The 18,538-nt window shown below is 47.3% G+C and overlaps 1 protein-coding gene across 2 annotated transcripts in view; it reads right to left on the bottom strand.

The window, feature by feature from the left end:
• Positions 1–18,538, bottom strand: part of LOC144111965 (uncharacterized) — an 87,008-nt gene that overhangs the window by 6,225 nt on the left and 62,245 nt on the right. For both annotated transcript variants that reach the window (XM_077645058.1, XM_077645062.1), the window contains one exon: positions 2,624–2,736. The gene's annotated coding sequence lies outside the window, so the exon portion shown is untranslated. The remainder of the gene's footprint in view (positions 1–2,623; positions 2,737–18,538) is intronic.

The following is an 18,538-nucleotide window of genomic DNA, read 5'->3' as shown; positions in this document are numbered from 1 at the left end:
TTGTCAGAGACATGACAGACATAACAGGCAACGCTGCAGATGTAGAGTGTTCGCAAAACCATTTTACTCCACCACATATCATTGTTCTTCTCAAAGCCTCGCTGATTGTTTGAATGAAAACAAAGCGGCATAAAATGAACTGGTATCACTGAAAACCGCGCTAAAAGCAGTGAGGCGCTTAGTGTTCAGTACTTCTGGATATAATTTTCACTGAGTGAGGACTACTTTTTAGGCACGGATGGCGTATATGTGATTTGCCCTATGAGATGCATATCGTATCAGCACATGTAATTTTTACTTCTCTAAGTCTCGATGAGCCACAGGACAAAAATGTGGCAAGAGGTAAAACGAAGGGCAGGAGGCAGTAACATACGGTAATTGAGATTTAAAGCACAAAATATGCATGGGGTCACTGTGCTTGTAAGTGAACTACATTTTGGGCACAGACTTGGCATTTGCAAAAAGGCATGCTAGCTTTGGCAGCGTTGCCTGCTATGCAAGAAAAAGAGTATACAGAATTCAAGGAGGAGGCGACTGCATGCCGGTGCTGCGGTCGCAGTACGTTTGACCAGCCGAGAGCAAGGCAGCTCTACTCGATCGGACCGTGCTAGCGCCAGCGTGTCTCGCGTTACCAGAAGCCATGGTGAGGACTTCATACCATCACGTGCGCTTCGGGGCACATGCTTTCCATGATCTTATTCGGACATTAAAAGGACTGGTGTTACGATAGTGCCAGGTGGTCGTTCCTTCCTTGTGGCTCAAGCGAGACAGCACACTAATAGCCATAGTTTTGCTGCTCTTGGCTGCCTTATGCCATAGCGGGTTCATTTGAACTTCAAAAGCAAAAACAAACTCGCATATCGCATACCACCCGTCGATTGTCATGCGATACCTGCCTTCACTCCAGTCCTAAACATGCACTACAGTGAGTGAGGGTAAATTGAAGTGGTTATGTGGCCATAAATATGTCATGACAGGTGCTGTGTTACTCGATGAAGCGTTAAGAGATGACGCAGCAGCTTGCAGCACGTGAGCGACTTTAATAATCTTTTTCTCGCTTTGAACAAAAACCACCTCAAATAAAACTTCAGAAATGAAAGCCAATAAATTGTTCTACTAAGCCTGCCATCGTCTGTATTTTGACTTCGACCACATCAAGGTGAAATGAAGTGTTTACTTATGTTCCGAAACACTTTTCTCAAACTTCAGTATTTTAATTCACTTCGACACATTCAGTTTCATCAGCTGTAACAACTTTTATTGGTAATAGAAATCTAGGTAGGTAAGAAGGCCATTCTGAGAGGAAGTTGATATTTTTTTAAATGTCAAAATAGTAAATTTTTAAATTTTATTTAAACTTAAAACTACTTATACCGTACAAAAATACAGGATCTGAATTATATTGAATACCAGAATATGTGCAAATGTCATTAGAAAATTTGTGCAGTGTTTTCTGAAAAATTTGGATTTTTGATCATTATTGAGCAGTGCCTGGTTTCATGCCTTTCATAAATGTTCAAACTGACATCACCTCACAAACTTTTTTGGCAAAATTATTTTAGCTTAGATAACACACGCTGGGACCAGCTTGAACGAATTTTCATCAACAAACTGGAGATGGTCGAGCGCAATATGTGGGGCATTTGGAGTGCAGTGACAGATAAATCTCACTTCTACCCAGTCATGCTAATTAGAATCTAATTAGTGTTCTTGGTACACTCTCTGGTTCTTTCTTGGCACATTGTTTGTATGGCAGGCAGAACCAATTTAGAACTGAGGTAATTGAATTTTAATATTTCCTAATGCTTGATTCAAACTCGTGATCCAAATACTCGATTCAAACTCGTGACATACACACCCAAAGACTGGTTGCCACCATTCTCAAGTAAATAACAGTGTAGCAAAGCCTCTGCTATCCCTGCCAAAAATTAACTGTAGACACATGCAGTTGCTAACCCGGCTGGCCACGGTAACACTTGTATTTTGTTGTTTGGTCATCGCTAGTTTACAAAAGCTTCACTTTTGGTGAGAGTGGTCTCGTTGTGTTTAGAATTACATAGACTTGATACAGGTAAACTTCAGTCCATTGTAAGTGTTCCTATAATGCTTAAAAAAACATTTTCACAATCACAAAGGCATAAAAAGCAGCAGAATCCAATATTCACAAACTGTGAATGACAGAACACAAACAGTTTTTAGTCTCTATGTGCAGAATATTAGTTCACGCTGCTATGAGTTCATATCCTCCATCAGACCACGGTATTATGGGAGTACATTACAGTACCACAAAAATTACAGGGAATAAGTAACTGGTACTGCTACTGCGAACTTTCCATCAGCAGTTACAAGCTGGTAATGCAAGACCATGCTCTAATGCTTATTCTGCTGACATAGTGACAACAGAAACAATAGTTTTTCAGTCACTCTGACCAAAGGGAAGCAGGACTGCTGGGTTGTGTAGTCCAATGAGCATTTCACAGAGACATCTACAATAAATGTGCAAGCAGAAGTCTTCAAATACAAACATCTGAACATTGCTAATTTCAAAAGCAAACTGTTGAATGTGGTAATGACATCTTACAGGTTCAGAAATCTGTAAGAAAGTTCTAAATGATGCACTCACTTAAGAAATCCCAGCTTTCGCAGCTTTTCAAAGCGCAAAAAAGGGCAGGGCCTGGACCACTGGTGGCAGTGGCACTGCTTGTAGGGCGAGCAGCAAAACCAGCTGCTGGCAACCTGCATTAAATAAAAGCATGATGATGTAGGTCATCCTCTGAAAAATGCATACCATCTTTTTATCGCCATAAATGCCTTATGCCATAGCGGGTTCGCTTGAACTTCAAAAGCGAAAATAAACTCGCTTATCGCATACCACCCTCCAAAGTCATACCATACCTGCCTTCGCTCCAGCTGTAAACATGCACTATAGTCAGTGAGGGTAAACTAAAGTGGTTATGTGGCCATAAATGAGTCATGAGAGGTGCTGTGTTACTCAATGAAGTGTTAAGAGATGCACAACTTGCAGCACGAGAGCGATTTAAAAAATTTTTTCTCGCTTTGAAGAAAAACCACCTCAATTAAAACTTCAGAAATTAAAGCCAATAAATTGTTGTACTAAACCCGCCATCATCTGTATTTTGACTTCGACCACCTCAGAGTGAAATAAGAAAAGTTTTTACTTATGTTCCGAAACACTTTTCTGCAACTTCAGTATTTTAATTAACTTCTACGCATTCAGTTTCATCAGCTGTAACATTTTTTATTGGTAATAGAAATCTAGGTAGGCAAGCACTCCATTCTGAGAGGAAGTTGATATTTTTTTTAAATGTCAAAATAGTACATTTTTAAATTTTATTTAAACTTAAAACTACTTATACCGTCCAAAAATGCACGATCTGAATCATATCAAAAACCAGAATATGTGCAAATGTCATTAAAACATTTGTGCAGTGTTTTCTAAAAATTTAGATTTTTGATCATTATTGAGGAGTGCCTGGTTTTACATCTTGCATGCCATCACACAATCTGTCTGGCAAGCAGCACCATTACAGGTTTTTAAAATTTGTTGAGATTTACACTGTTTAGTTATCCTGTAGCATGGCAGGTGTTGACAAAGAGCGGTCAGTAAAACTAGTTTAAAAGATAAGTGACAGCAAATTAAAAATAGTAATGGTCATCTTGGCCTTCACTCCGAATCTGCACCGAACTGTTGGCTCGAAAGTTTTCAGAAGCGTTGGAGATTGAACACGTGGGCACTCCTATGTCAGCTTTCCCACTGTTTTCGATTGGCCGAAGAGCATTCTCACCTTGCTACAACAGTGTGCCTGTGTGAAGCATCTCTGCAGAAGCCTTTGGGTGGTTTTACTGGGTTTCTGTATATACAACAATTTCCCCCACTAGTCTGCTGCAGACAAGGTATCAACTAGGTCGGCGCATTCGCGTGCGCCTGCTCCTTCACATTGCTCTGTCTGGCTTTCGATGTTCATGTACAAAGTCTAATTCTTATCGTTCGGTGTGATAAATCATACTTTTAAATGTGCAGAGTGAACAAAGTGATGGAGTCAAAAACTGCTGCCATTATGAGTTCATCACCTGCAGGAATAAAAGCAGGGCTTAACAGTGATGCATTCTTCATGCAATAACACTTTTTATGGTTACGTAGGCGCTCGCCCTGCGTGGTTCTTGCTTTTTGCAGCGCCTATGCACTCAAGCAATCGGCAAAGATTCCGGGTGAACATTAAGCAGCTGCTACACCCGCCTCCAGTGACTTCCAGCTGGCTCATGGCTTGCTGGATTTAATTTACATTCAATATTGAGCAGGCCATGAGCTAGCTGCAGGCCATTGGAGGCGAGTGTGTAAAGGCTGGTTAATATTCCCTGCGAAGCTCTCAAGTTTACAAGAGTGAGGAGAGGGATCCAAGACAAAGGCGCATTAATACAGCTTGCCATCGGTTACCTGGGCAATGTCGGTGGACGGTTGGACAGAGGTCTCAAAGTAATTGGTTCTTACTTGGCCTGGCATTCGCACACGATATCGGGTCACATACCAAACAATTCAAATTCGGTCTCGCTTGTGCATAGGCTCCAGCTCAGCCCTACGTAGGGAAGAAAAACATCTGTGGCTGCGGAGAACTTCCAAAAGCGACATGACCTTGGCATCCGAAGACCCAGTTTCTACTGCCCATGTTTGAAGCTGATGCCAAAAAGTTGCTATGTCCGCATCATCGCTTTCATGATCGGCTTCACAATGAGAAAAGTGTACAACACCTGTATCTTACCGGTACTTAACTACGGGCAGAAACACAGAGGCTCACGAAAAGGGTTAAGCTTAAGTTAAGGACAACGCAACGAGCCACGGAAAGAAAAATGATAGATGTAACGTTAACAGACAGGAAGCGGGTAGAGTGGGTGAGCGAACAAACGGGGGTTAATGACATCCCAGTCGAAATCGAGAGGAAGAAATGCACTAGGGCAGGGCATATAATGCGAAGGCAAGATAACTGCTGGTCCTTAGGGGTAACGGAGTGGATTCCAAGAGAACATAAGCGTAGCAAGGGTCGGCAGCAGGTTAGGTGGGCGGATGGCAGGTGGTGGGTGAGTGGGCAGGCAAAGGGTGGATGCACCTGGCAAAGGACAGGGTTAATTGGAAAGACATGGGAGAGGCCTTTGTGCTACAGTAGGTTTAGTCAGGCTGATGATGATGATGACGATGAATTTGAGGACAAGGGTCCTGATTTTGTCAGTAAGCCGTTAAATCTTCAAAAACCGACGAGGTCCCAGGTTCAGGGTCTTCACTTTTGGGGCCAGGGCTCGGCACATCCTCAATGTTGGGCACAAAACGTTTGGTTCAAAGCACATAACGCTGTAGCCGGTTGCACAGTTTTGACATTAGATCAGCACCAGCTTCTCCACATGCAGCTAGCTGCAAGTTAACGTCAACACGTCTTTTCCTTGTGTGGAGAAATTTCTGCGCTTGATTTTCAGCTGGCCTTGTGCAAATCCACAACGGCATCACTCACTTTTCTGAGTCATTCATCGTATCACAATGCACAGGTGTGAGTCGCTTGCTTGAGCTGGCATTACAGTGAACTACCGGCATTGCGGATGCAGACTTTGGTTTGGCTTCAAGGCGAATTGGCTAACACGGCAATGACAATGATGCTGATGCGCTCATGATACAATGTAGATTCTGGACTACTGATGATCGTGTAGATTCTGGTCTACTGGAGTAAAAGCTGCCTTCACTTTTTTTTTCAACTATGCTTATAGATTACCTGGTAGATTCTGGCTTTTGGAGTTAAAGAAGCCTTCACTTGATTTTTTTTAAATTTTCGCCTATATGTGAATAGATATATTCTGTTCTCTTTTGGATCCTTTTGTTTTAATAGGTCTGATTTATACTGTTATGCCTGAGAGGGGCAGGTTAACGTCAACACGTCTTTTCCTTGTGTGGAGAAATTTCTGCGCTTGATTTTCAGCTGGCCTTGTGCAAATCTACAACGGCATCACTCACTTTTCTGAGAATCATCCATCGTATCACAACGCACAGGTGTGAGTCGCTTGCTTGAGCTGGCGTTACAGTGAACTACCGGCATTGCGGATGCAGACTTTGGTTTGGCTTCAAGGCGAATTGGCTAACACGGCAATGACGATGATGCTGATGCGCTCATGATACAATGTAGATTCTGGACTACTGATGATCTCGTAGATTCTGGTCTATTGGAGTAAAAGCTGCCTTCACTTTTTTTTTCACCTATGTTTATAGATTACCTGGTAGATTCTGGCTTTTGGAGTTAAAGAAGCCTTCACTGATTTTTTTTAAATTTTCGCCTATATGTGAATATATATTCTGCTCTCTTTTGGATCCTTTTGTTTTAATAGGTCTGATTTATACTGTTATGCCTGAGAGGGGCAGGAAGACGCAGTTTTACTGTTTCTTTTCGCCCCAAAATTAAGCGAGTGGCATCCTCGCCCATTCCTAATGCGTACCACCATATACTGCCTGGATGGAAAGTGTGCCGCGTTCATTCGGGTGTCACAATTTACTGTCACGTAGAGAGAATGCACATCGTTGTACAGGGAATCCGTCTAAACTTGTTAAACACGAAGACTGCACGAATTAACAATAATTGTCCGTTTATGTATTCATCGTATTGCAAACAGTCCAGCACAATTCCCTGTACAATGAACACTAACCAACCCACTCCCATTCTCGCCGTGTAGAATGCCCGTGACGTCGCTTCAGCAAGACCTTTGTTCATTATTTACAATGCGATACGGTTCAATGCATGGCATAAAATCTACATTCCCATGCCTCTTAGGTTGGTAATAAGGGAGTAATTACTCCACCCAAGCGCAACCATTAGGCTATAAAGGAAGGCTACTGTACAACTTTCTCAGTTGCTTCTCAGTTAAGTTCTTTTCGGTCGGGGGTTCGAACCCGGGACCACCGCTTCACTGGAGCAGTTGCTCTACCTGAAGCGGATAGCCCTCCAAGGGCTGTGCTTTGCCCTCTAAGGGCAGCTTCCTAAGTGTTGCCTCGTGCCATATTAGGGGGTTTGCCTCTCTCTGTATTTGGCAATAACCGTGTCCACCACCACCAACACCTAACAACTGAGCTAACCGGGACAGAAAGCTTATGGTAGGGCAAGAGTCAGTTGCAGATGTAAGACAAGAAATGTCAACTGTTTGCAGCTGCGCTAATTTTGGCGAATAGGATAAATTTCTCGGGAATGGCTCAGATTCTATGAAAGCGTAGGCCACTTTCGTGGCGTTTCACCTCCACGTCTAGGTCCGCGGAGGTACCCGCCCAGCTTTCTTTTCCAGTGGAGCGGAAGTTACGAAGTCGAAACCTGCCCTTTCTTCTTACGCGGTGTAATATATAACACAACCGCCAACCTTGAACTTTAGAAAGTCAGGAAAAAAAACTTTTTTCATTAAAACGAATTCGCTAGGCAGCTCTCGAGTCAAGATGCTTCGGTAGATGACGCCAGCTACCCCATTGGCGGGCCGTAGCTATCGAGCACAAAAGCGCAGAAACAGGCCAGGCGGCCGTGCGCACTGTCCTATGGCCGAATTATTTAACGGTGTGACAAACTTACGGAGGCTCCACATATATCCTTCCCTTCATTGTCAAGAGAGGCTGTCATCAGGTGCAATCACATTCCGGGCCTTGCCTACTTCGTCCTTTGCATTAATGTTTGAGTTCTTTTTGCTTTTCATTTGAGGACAGGAGACATAAAGTGTATGTGACAAAAACGTTATTTATTCAGTACAGAACGCTACAAGGCATTCTTTATTGAACAAATGCATGTACTTAAGTTCATGGCACTGGTTGGCTTTAGATAGAGCAGTCCACTCCTCATCATGAAACCACAGAATCACCGCCCTCCTTTCAATAAGTTTTGAAAGGCCTCGGCTTTCTTATCAGCATGAATTTGTTCGCACTTGACCACCGTAAACGCAACTCGCATGGAAACACCTCCTGTTACCTCTTCACATGGTCAACCTCGACGTTGCTTCACTCCTCATGCTGCGGTAGTGCAACTCCTGTAACCTTCTGCGGTCTCGACGTTGACACATCTTATCGATCTCGACCCCATTTCGCTTCTCCTTGCAGCAGCGTACCCTCCGTTGTGTTCCGCGGTCGTGCCGGTGGCGCAGTTCCGTCTGCTCTTAAGCGTGGCCGTCCTCGGCCCCGCTTCAATCCTTCTTTACCCTCCGTTGTGCCCAGCGGATTGCATGTGTGGCGCCTGAGCCTGGTGACGTCCTCGGCACCAGCACCGCACCGTGGGTAGTGCAGTGGGTACTGGCAGAAGTGTGTGACCTCCTCGTGCCTCCTTTCATGGGCGTGTTTCCTGAACCTCTTGCCACACTGGCTGCACTCGTAGTGCTTATCACCAGTGTGGATCATCATGTGAACCTTGAGATTATCCGGTCGGGAGACCCTCTTCTGACACAAATGGCACACGGAGTTTCGCCTGTCAACATGGGTACGCTCGTGCCTGATGTTATCAGCCCTGTGTACATGAAGAGTAAAGATAAGCGGAACTACCACAGGACTACAAAAATCTACTCCGGATGCCTGCGTTAGTAGGCACCTTAAGCATATCATGTACCATGTTACCATTACCGGTACCGTACTGTAGTACCGAGAGCTCACGCCACCAATGCACATTCGCACATCACCCTGACGTTGCCAGATGGCACCAGGTACCCGGCGGCTGCAGCTGCACGTGCGCATGCAGCATCAGGACAAATCAGTGCGCGCTCACCGTCGGTGGGCGGTCTTCTGGTACTCGTTAACGGTAACGCGGTGCACGGTAGGCTAAAGGTGTCTAGTTATGTCTGCACATCTCTTTCATGGTTACCATTTCGCCAATGACATTCGCGCCTTCCATCTATATCACTGCCGCTGGTGTTAGGTGCATCTTTGCCTGTTTCTGACGCAGCTCTTCCGCATGAGCGAATGTCTCACGCTTATTCTCTTTACGCTGCTGTTGATGTTTCCTTCCTATGGCCTTGCTAAGTGAACCTCGGTTGACACGTACCTCAGTTGTAACGTGTGCGACTCAGCAGTAATGTGTTACGTCTCGCCTACGACGCGCGGTATAGCCGGCGCGGGTGCAACGGACGCCGCGGCTTCGTTCAAAGTGGCGGTCATTTTGACCCGTTCATCGCTGCCGCAACGCCTCCCGCCAAGCGCGTCCAGGCAGGTTTCAATGCCACGTGTCGTCGTGTGTGTGTGTGTGTGTGCATGTTGGTGCCCACGCTTGTCAAAGCGCGGCAGCCGGGGAGAGGAGCTCCCCAACTGGGAGGCGAGGAGGTCTGACCGGCGCCGGCCCGGCGGACGCGCCCGTCACGTCTGTACATGTCCGTGCGTCGCCGTCTTGTGCGACTCCTCCCAAGCCGTTCCTTCTTGCCCTCGACTCCGAGGGTATAAAAAGGGAGCTGCCCCGGACGCCAACGAGAGACTTCGATTTCTTCCTTCGAGTAACGTGGTCGCCCTGACCGGCTGCTCTTTTGCGATGCCAGAATAAACAAGTTGTTCTGTTGCCAGTCGACTCATCCTTTGCCGGGACCTTCGGATGTTTCCAGCTTTGCCCCAGGCCGCCAGGCCAACGCTACCCTTGGGGCTTGCAACCCATTTGCAACAACTGGTTGCCAGCGGTGAGATCGCGACAACGGAGGCCAGCAGCGAAGATATGCGGTCGACTGTATGCTGAGCAGCACAACGACCATCCGGGAGCAGTGCAACGAGCCCTGTGTGATGACTGGTTGCCTGCAGCGGAACGACTGCGCTGAATTCTTGGCTGCGAGGTTTGGTGAGTGCGGGACTTTCTTCTTCTGAGTTTTGCCAGGCTTTTGTTAGTGTCAGAAACAGAGCTGGTAATTGTGTTGTCGTTGCTGCCGGGTTAGTTTGCGGCAAGACAATAGTAGGCAGTAGAGAAAGCAGCATTCGGAACAGCCATGGATTTTAAGTCGTTGCGCAAACCGAAATTGCTGGAGCTTGCAAGAGAGTTCGGTCTGGATGTCTCAGACAAACTCAGAAAACCAGAACTGCTAAGGGCTATTCTTGAGTTCGAGGCTGAGGATGACGAGCTGTCGGAATGCCTTGAGACCATTGAGGAGAGGGAGCAAAAAGAGAAAGACGAGCGCGAACGTAAAGAGCAAAAAGAGGAGCGCGAGCGTAAAGAACAAAAAGAGAAAGACGAGCGCGAACGTAAAGAACAAAAAGATAAAGAGAAAGAAGAGCGCGCTTTGGAAATGAAGCGTCTCGAGGTAGAGATGGAACGCGCTCGTAATGGAAGTCAGGCACACGGTGCAGGAGAACGGGTATCGTTCAAAATGACTGACCTGATGCAGCCGTTTAAGCTTGGAGAGGACATTGGTTTGTTCCTGGTTAACTTTGAGCGAACGTGCGAGAAGCAGGGGTTCTCTCGGGAAACGTGGCCACAGCGCTTGCTCACTTTGCTACCCGCCGAGGCGGCCGACGTAGTCGCTCGCTTGAAGAGAGAGGAGGCAGAGGATTTCGACCAAGTGAAATCGAGTCTGCTAAAAAAGTACAGGCTGTCAGCGGAGGCGTTCCGTCGGAAGTTTCGGGAAAATGAAAAAGGCAGAAGCGAGTCATATACAGAGTTTGCCTACAGGCTTAGGTCAAATATGCAGGAGTGGCTCAAAGAAGAGAAAGCGTTTGGTGACCACGAGAAAATTCTGCAGTGTTTCGGGCTAGAACAGTTTTATAGTCGGTTACCTGAAAATGTGCGGTACTGGGTCTTGGATAGGCCAGACGTTAGTACAGTGGCTAAAGCCGCCGAGCTAGCCGAGGAGTTTGTGACGCGTCGGGCTCGCGGAGCTAAGGACGGTCAAAAGGGTGAATTTGGCTCCAAGTCTGAGAGGCCGAAGTTCACACCCATGAGAGCAAGGGGGGACACACGTAGTGCGGATGCGAGTGACAGCAGTCCGACCGAACGTAAGGAGACGGCGGCAGCCGAAGCCGAACGCAGAAAGCGGTTCGAGACGAGGCAAGTGCGCGTGTGTTATACGTGCCAGAAGCCGGGTCACTTTTCGGTGCAGTGTCCAGAAACAAAAAGAGAAGTCGTGTGTTTGTCATTATGTAGCACTGACGAGAACATGAAGCTTCTCGAGCCTTACATGCGAGACTTCCTCGTGAACGGGAAAGAGTGCCAAGTGCTTCGTGATTCCGCAGCTACAATGGATGTAGTTCACCCCTCTTAAGTAGAACCCGATATGTTCACGGGCGAGTGCGCATGGATCAAGCAAGCCTTGGAAGCTCATAGCGTGTGTCTGCCCGTAGCAAAAGTGCTTATTGAAGGACCTTTCGGAGCACTTGAGACGGAGGCCGTAGTGTCATCTATGCTGCCCCCCCAGTAGCCGTACCTATTTTCGAACAGGTCCGATCACCTCCTGCGCGAGAAGGGGCTTTTGTTTGGTGAGGCTAGCGTTCAGGCCTTAACCAGATCGAGAGTTCGGGAGCTCGCTGCAAAGGCGGTAGTTGCGGGGCCGACGTTGTCGAACAATGAAAAAGGGTCGGAGGCGCAGCAAGCTGATATTCCGAGCACGTCCGAACTGGATAAAATTGAGCCTGTAGCGTTGAAGGCACCAGGTACTGGAGAGGAAATGCCTGACACGGGAAAGTTAGAAGAGCTTCCGGTCGAGCTTCCGGGACTAGGCTCAGTGACGAACAGGGAAGACACTGATCAGGTCATTAGTGACTTAATCATTAAAGCACCGCTGTCGGCTGAGCAGAAAACCGAACTACACCAACTCTTACAAGAGTTTCAAGGTCAGTTCTCTGAGAGGCCTGGTAGGACTTCTGTCCTTACTCATGATATAGAACTTACCTCGCAAGAGCCAGTACGATCCAAGGCGTACCGGGTGTCACCCCGCCAGCGCGATATTATGGAGGCTGAGGTAAAGAAAATGCTACAGCTCGGTGTTATTGAGGCGGGTGAGAGTGATTATACCTCCCCTTTGATTTTAGTTGAGGTACCGGGCAAGGAACCTCGTCCTTGCGTCGACTACCACAGGCTTAATTCCATCACTAAGGATCAAATTTATCCGATCCCTAACATTGAGGAGCGCCTTGAGAAAGTTAGTAGCGCTCAGTTTATTTCCACCCTAGATCTTGTCAGGGGTTATTGGCAGGTTCCACTTACAGAAGAGGCTAGTAGGTATGCGGCGTTCATTTCACCAATGGGAACATTCCGTCCTAAAGTTCTGAGTTTTGGTTTGAAGAACGCGCCATACTGCTTTTCAAGCCTCATGGACAAAGTGTTGCGGGGACAGGAAGAATTTGCTTTACCGTATTTAGACGACGTAGCGATATTCTCCGCATCCTGGTCTGAGCATATGGCACACTTGCGGGCAGTGCTAACCCGGCTGCGCGAAGCGGGCTTGACAGTCAAGGCTCCCAAGTGCCAATTAGCACAGGCCGAGGTTGTCTACCTCGGTCACGTGATTGGACAGGGTCGTCGCCGGCCCTCTGAAATAAAGGTGGCCGCTGTGCGAGACTTCCCGCAACCGCGTACGAAGACCGATATTCAGTCGTTCTTAGGTGTCGCCGGCTACTATCAGAGGTACATCCCCAGGTACTCCGATATCGCGGCTCCCCTGACTGATGCTCTAAGAAAAACAGAGCCCCAAACAGTCGTCTGGGGCGAGACAAAGGAAAGAGCTTTTAGCGCCCTAAAGAGCGCCCTAACAAGCCAGCCTGTGCTACGATCGCCAGACTACAAAAAAGGGTTCGTTGTTCAGTGCGATGCTAGTGAGCGAGGCATGGGCGTTGTACTGTGCCAACGGGAAAATGGAGATGTGGAACACCCCGTCATTTATGCTAGTCGTAAGCTGACCTGTCGTGAGCAGGCGTACAGCGCCACCGAGAAAGAGTGTGCGTGTCTCGTGTGGGCCGTTCAGAAATTGTCATGCTACCTAGCCGGCTCGAGGTTTATCATTGAGACGGATCACTGCCCTCTCCAATGGCTGCAGACCATCTCTCCCAAAAATGGCCGCCTCCTGCGCTGGAGCCTCGCTTTGCAACAATATTCCTTTGAGGTGCGTTACAAAAAGGGGAGTCTCAACGGTAACGCCGATGGCTTAAGTCGAAGCCCCTAACGTAGGAATCCGCCTCAAAGTTGTTTGTTAGTGATGTTTTCTTCCTGAGGCAGGATTTTTAACATATTGCTTTTGTATAGTGTTTCAAAGTGATTATGTGCTTTCTAGTGCAATTTTCCAATTTGTGGACGCATCCTGAGTGCTGCTTGACTACTGTAAGGAACTAGGCAGTAGTATAAAAGGGGAAAGAGCCTGGCAGAGCTTAGTGAGGGTTGTCTCGTACTTGCTAACTGAGCGGTTGCGTTTCGGCGTAGTTCTAACGCTTGCTGGGAACGAGCACAAAAATGGCAACTCTCCCGAAGTCACTTTGCAGTGTCCTGTGTGATCCTGAACCTGAGAACGAGGCCTTCTCTGTGCGCTGTGCTCAAGCAACGTCGAGGGACGATCGGTTTCGATTACGAGCATCATCGAGCGACATCCCTCCGGACAGCGGATGCAGTCCCCTGACCATCGGGATCTCCTTCTCCCGGCGGGGCGGTCTGTTACGTCTTGCCTACGACGCGCGGTATAGCCGGCGCGGGTGCAACGGACGCCGCGGCTTCGTTCAAAGTGGCGGTCATTTTGACCCGTTCATCGCTGCCGCAACGCCTCCCGCCAAGCGCGTCCAGGCAGGTTTCAATGCCACGTGTCGTCGTGTGTGTGTGTGCATGTTGGTGCCCACGCTTGTCAAAGCGCGGCAGCCGGGGAGAGGAGCTCCCCAACTGGGAGGCGAGGAGGTCTGACCGGCGCCGGCCCGGCGGACGCGCCCGTCACGTCTGTACATGTCCGTGCGTCGCTGTCTTGTGCGACTCCTCCCAAGCCGTTCCTTCTTGCCCTCGACTCCGAGGGTATAAAAAGGGAGCTGCCCCGGATGCCAACGAGAGACTTCGATTTCTTCCTTCGAGTAACGTGGTCGCCCTGACCGGCTGCTCTTTTGCGATGCCAGAATAAACAAGTTGTTCTGTTGCCAGTCGACTCATCCTTTGCCGGGACCTTCGGATGTTTCCAGCTTTGCCCCAGGCCGCCAGGCCAACGCTACCCTTGGGGCTTGCAACCCTTTTGCAACAAATGCTAATCAGGCTTATTGAGGAGTGTCTGAGGCACCACAGCTCAGTTCAGCTCTGCAAGAACTGAAACACACACGCACAATGTCACACTGAATTCTTCAGCGTCCAGTAAAGGTCAGCGCTTATAATGGGCTGGCCACGAGGTGACCAGATTTCGCGGACAGCTCATACACTTGCGCCAGTCCTCGTGACAGGCCACTACCAAAAGCACCAGCAGGGCCATTTCGTACACGGGAGATTCGCTCAATTCTGACACCACAACAGCGGCTTCAGACCACGAATTTCTATACAGAGGAGGCAGCAAATAATGGCTGCGGTTATAAAGAACACTCGCTTATAACGAAACAAGGTGGCACTACCGTAAAAATGTGTATAAGAGGAATGGCGCCGCGTCTCAGATATAACGAACCACTGCGGCCTTGCAACTCACTTAGGACGAGCAAGGAGGTCTCGTGAACTCGACCCCGCTGTCTAAAAACTCGAGCTTCCCGTGATCACGGATGGCGAAAAGCACCATCCAACCCTGGTGAATCGTTCTGAAGAGAACTTCGAGACCCAAAATGCAACAAAAGGCAGCATTAAAACTACGAAAACCTGCCGGCAAAGCGCGCACTGAAGGATTAAGGCATACAGCGCTGATCACTGCGTAAGGGTGTGCCAGCTGGGCAAAGCCTCAAAAGTACAAGTGAGAATAGAGCAAGGTCGGCGATCAACCAATGGTAGCGATTCGAGAAGTTTGAATAGTTGTCACGTGGCACGCCTAGCTTGGCCAGCCGGTCAGGTGGCAAGCATCACCAGCCCAATCGGCTCTCCACATTCTGCGCTGCCATCGTGAGTAGACAACGCCCAGACAGGCTGTGCAATGGATAAGTTGTGCGCGTACTTGCGCCAGCTTCACAGCCGCATGGACCCAGGCGTGGAAGACGACGGTGACGCACGTGGTGTTTGCGGCAACATGTCTTTATTGCGCAGGTGGCCGGCACGGGTGACTTCGTTAACGCCGACATCACTGAGCCATGAATTGATGAAGCATTGTAGGCAAAGTACAAGCACTCCCAGATTGCTAGGAACATTATGAACTTCACAACGCAGAGGCCAACCTATTGCCGCGTGCCTTGAACGCTCCAACCTTAGTTATGTCGCGTCCCTAAAGCAGATTGTTGGCGGCAATGTTCTCAGTGGGGAGCACATGACCACTGTGGACAGCTTGGAAAGCACCTTGATAGGGCTTTCTTTCAAGTATCAGACGCACATAATTCCCAAACTCACTTCATCAAATATATGTATTGTTTTTCTGATTGTATAAATTGGGTGTATTATTAGAAGTTCACTTACTACGATCTTTTGATACAACGAACACAATCAGTGTGACTGTCAGGCTCGTTTGGTCTGAAATTGTTATTTTTGAAAAAAACGAGCAGCATTTCTTGCTGGGAAACGAACATAAACCACTCACAACAAGCGCGAAGGGACGTGTACCGTCGCAGAGAGAAAAAGGCCAGTGGTAGTACTTTTTCATGTCAGTTCTTTAGTATCAAATGTGTGCATGGTAGTCTCCTTAAGATACCAATAGAATAGTACATCATATGAAACATTTTGCCTATTCGCGATTCAAAGGCAGCACGATGGTAATAACCCGCACAGATCAGTCAATACATAATATAACCATTAAATAAAAAAAACAGTGCCTTTTCTGGAATCGCTATCGACCAGCTTCACATTGGTACACAAACATCAAATGACGAGTTCTCTCACAATGCTGAGGTTCTTTTCATGCACTAAGGATATATACATAAAAAGCAAGCACCCATTCTTTTTTATCCACAGTTTAATCTCCCTGATTATTAGGCAATGTGTCACAGTTCCTTCACCTTTCGCTCAGATGTCCTTGCACAGAAGAGTCCGCCGTCCCTGCTGACATTCAGTGTTCATAAGCAGCCACAATCGAATTAGCTTAGACTTGAAGAGGGAACGGAGGAAGCTATAGTGAAGAGGAAGTCCAATAACAATTAGCAGTAAGAGGGGAAATAGACGAATTCAGGGTATCGCCGCCACACAGATATTCACCTTTAGCTGAGAAAGACAATCTTAATGTGGGGACCTACCCTGCAGCCCCCTGTGTTTGCTTTCCCGCAAGGCACAGTGCAGCAGCCTCACCTCGAGGAGGAACGCATTCCCTTGTCAGTTACTTTAACTGGCAAGAGAGGGCGCCAGTGTCGCTGCGCGAGAGACTGCTTGAAGCCCGCGCACGGGAGAGGGCATGAGGCTCATCGGCTGGGATCGCGACGACGTGTCGCTCACGGCTCCGCTCTTCCCCGGCGGGGAGACTGGCTCCCGTACTCATCTCGTCCAGGCCGCGGAGTATCCCTTGCACTAGCGTGGGCGAACATTCGCTTGGAACCTTGCTGGTGAGTCGGACGACCTCAATTCATTAGCATATCTTGTTGCTAGCAGGCATTATTGTTGTTGTAGCAATAAATACGTTTTTGTCAGCCTATGTGTCGTTCCTTTGTTCCCTCAGAGCAAGGCCCGCCGTGGCTGGCGTGCACCCGGTAGCATACGCAACCACGGGGTGGTGTCCGGGTGGCTTTGAGTTGTGTCAGCCATGATTAAGCGGGGAGAAACTTTATATCTCCCCAAATCAACCCCACAATGTACATACAGTGAACGATATTCTGAGAGCTGTCATTACGGAGTGCGCAGTAGAAGTAGGCGGTAGGACAGTTCGATAGGATACTGGGAAGCTATCTCAGGAGACAAAAGATCTGATTAGGGAACGCCAAAGCATGAGGGTGTCACAGCCTACCAGCAGAAAAGAAGTAGCAGAGCTATCGAAGTTAACAAATGAGCGCAAGAGGGGGAGTAGCTGACATAAATAAGTTTAATATGGAGAGAATCGAGCATGCTCTAAGGAACAGAGGCAGCCTAAACGCATTGAAGAGGAAATTAGGAATGGGTAAAAACCAGATGTATGCGTTTAGAGACAAGGAGGGGAATGACATTAGCAACATGGATAAGATAGTTAAGTAGTTGAAGAGTTCTATACAAATATATACAGTAGACATTGTAATCACAACAAAGGAGAAAATAATCTGGTGAGGATCACGTCACTGCAGATCTGTTGAAAGACAGAAGAAAGATTGTGCTAGAAAAACAACCACCCTGTATACGCAATGCCTTATGACCTCGACCGTACCAGAATCTTGGAAGAATGCAAATATTATCTTAATTCATAACCGTACCAGAATCTTGGAAGAATGCAAATATTATCTTAATTCATAAGAAAGGAGACGCCAATGACTTGAAATGTTACAGGCCGATCAGATCAGCTTACTCTCCGTAGCATACAAGGTATTTACTAAGATATTTACTTCAATTAACCAAATGATCAGTCAGAATTTTGTAAAGGATACTCCACAATAGGTCATATTCACACTACTAATCAGGTGATGGAAAAATGTGCAAAATATAAGCAACCAATATATATAGCCTTCATTGATTATGAGAAAGCCTTTGACTCAGTGGAAACTCAACCGTACCAGAATCTTGGAAGAATGCAAATATTATCTTAATTCATAAGAAAGGAGACGCCAAGGACTTGAAAAGTTACAGGCCGATCAGATCAGCTTACTCTCCACAGCATACAAGGTATTTACTAAGGTACTAAGGTAATTACTTCAATTAACCAAATGATCAGTCAGAATTTTGTAAAGGATACTCCACAATAGGTCATATTCACACTACTAATGAGGTGATGGAAAAATGCGCAAAATATAAGCAACCAATATATATAGCCTTCATTGATTACGAGAAAGCCTTTGACTCAGTGGAAATCTCAGCAGTCATACAGGCATTGCAGAATCAGTGTGTAGAAGAGCCTGATATAAAAAAACTGGAAGCTATATATAGCATCTACACAGCTACCACAGTCCTCCACAAAGTCAGCGAGAAAATTCCAATGAGCAGGGCATCAGGCAAGGAGACAAAATCTCACCAATGCTATTTTCCGCCTGCTTGCAGGAGGTATTGCGAGGCATGAATTGGGAACAGTTGAGGATAAGAGTTCATGGGGAATACCTAAATAATCTGCGATTCACTGATGACATTGCCTTGCTGAGTCAACTCAGGAGGTGAACTGCAAATCATGATCAATGAGTTAGACAGGCAGAGCAGAATTCTGGGCCTAAAAATTAACATGCAGAAAACCAAAGTAATGTTCAACAGTCTAGCAAGGGTACAGCAGCTCACAATTGGCAGCGAGGTGCTGAAAGTGGTAAAGGTCTACTTAGTGCAGGTATATAGCGACCGCTGATCTGGATCATGCGAGGGAAATAACTGGAAGAACAAGAATGGGGTGG

Source organism: Amblyomma americanum, chromosome 1 (assembly GCF_052857255.1).
Source record: "Amblyomma americanum isolate KBUSLIRL-KWMA chromosome 1, ASM5285725v1, whole genome shotgun sequence".
In the NCBI taxonomy this organism is placed as follows: domain Eukaryota; kingdom Metazoa; phylum Arthropoda; class Arachnida; order Ixodida; family Ixodidae; genus Amblyomma; species Amblyomma americanum.
Note: the sequence above shows the minus strand (reverse complement) of the source record. Positions and strands in the feature narration are given on the sequence as shown.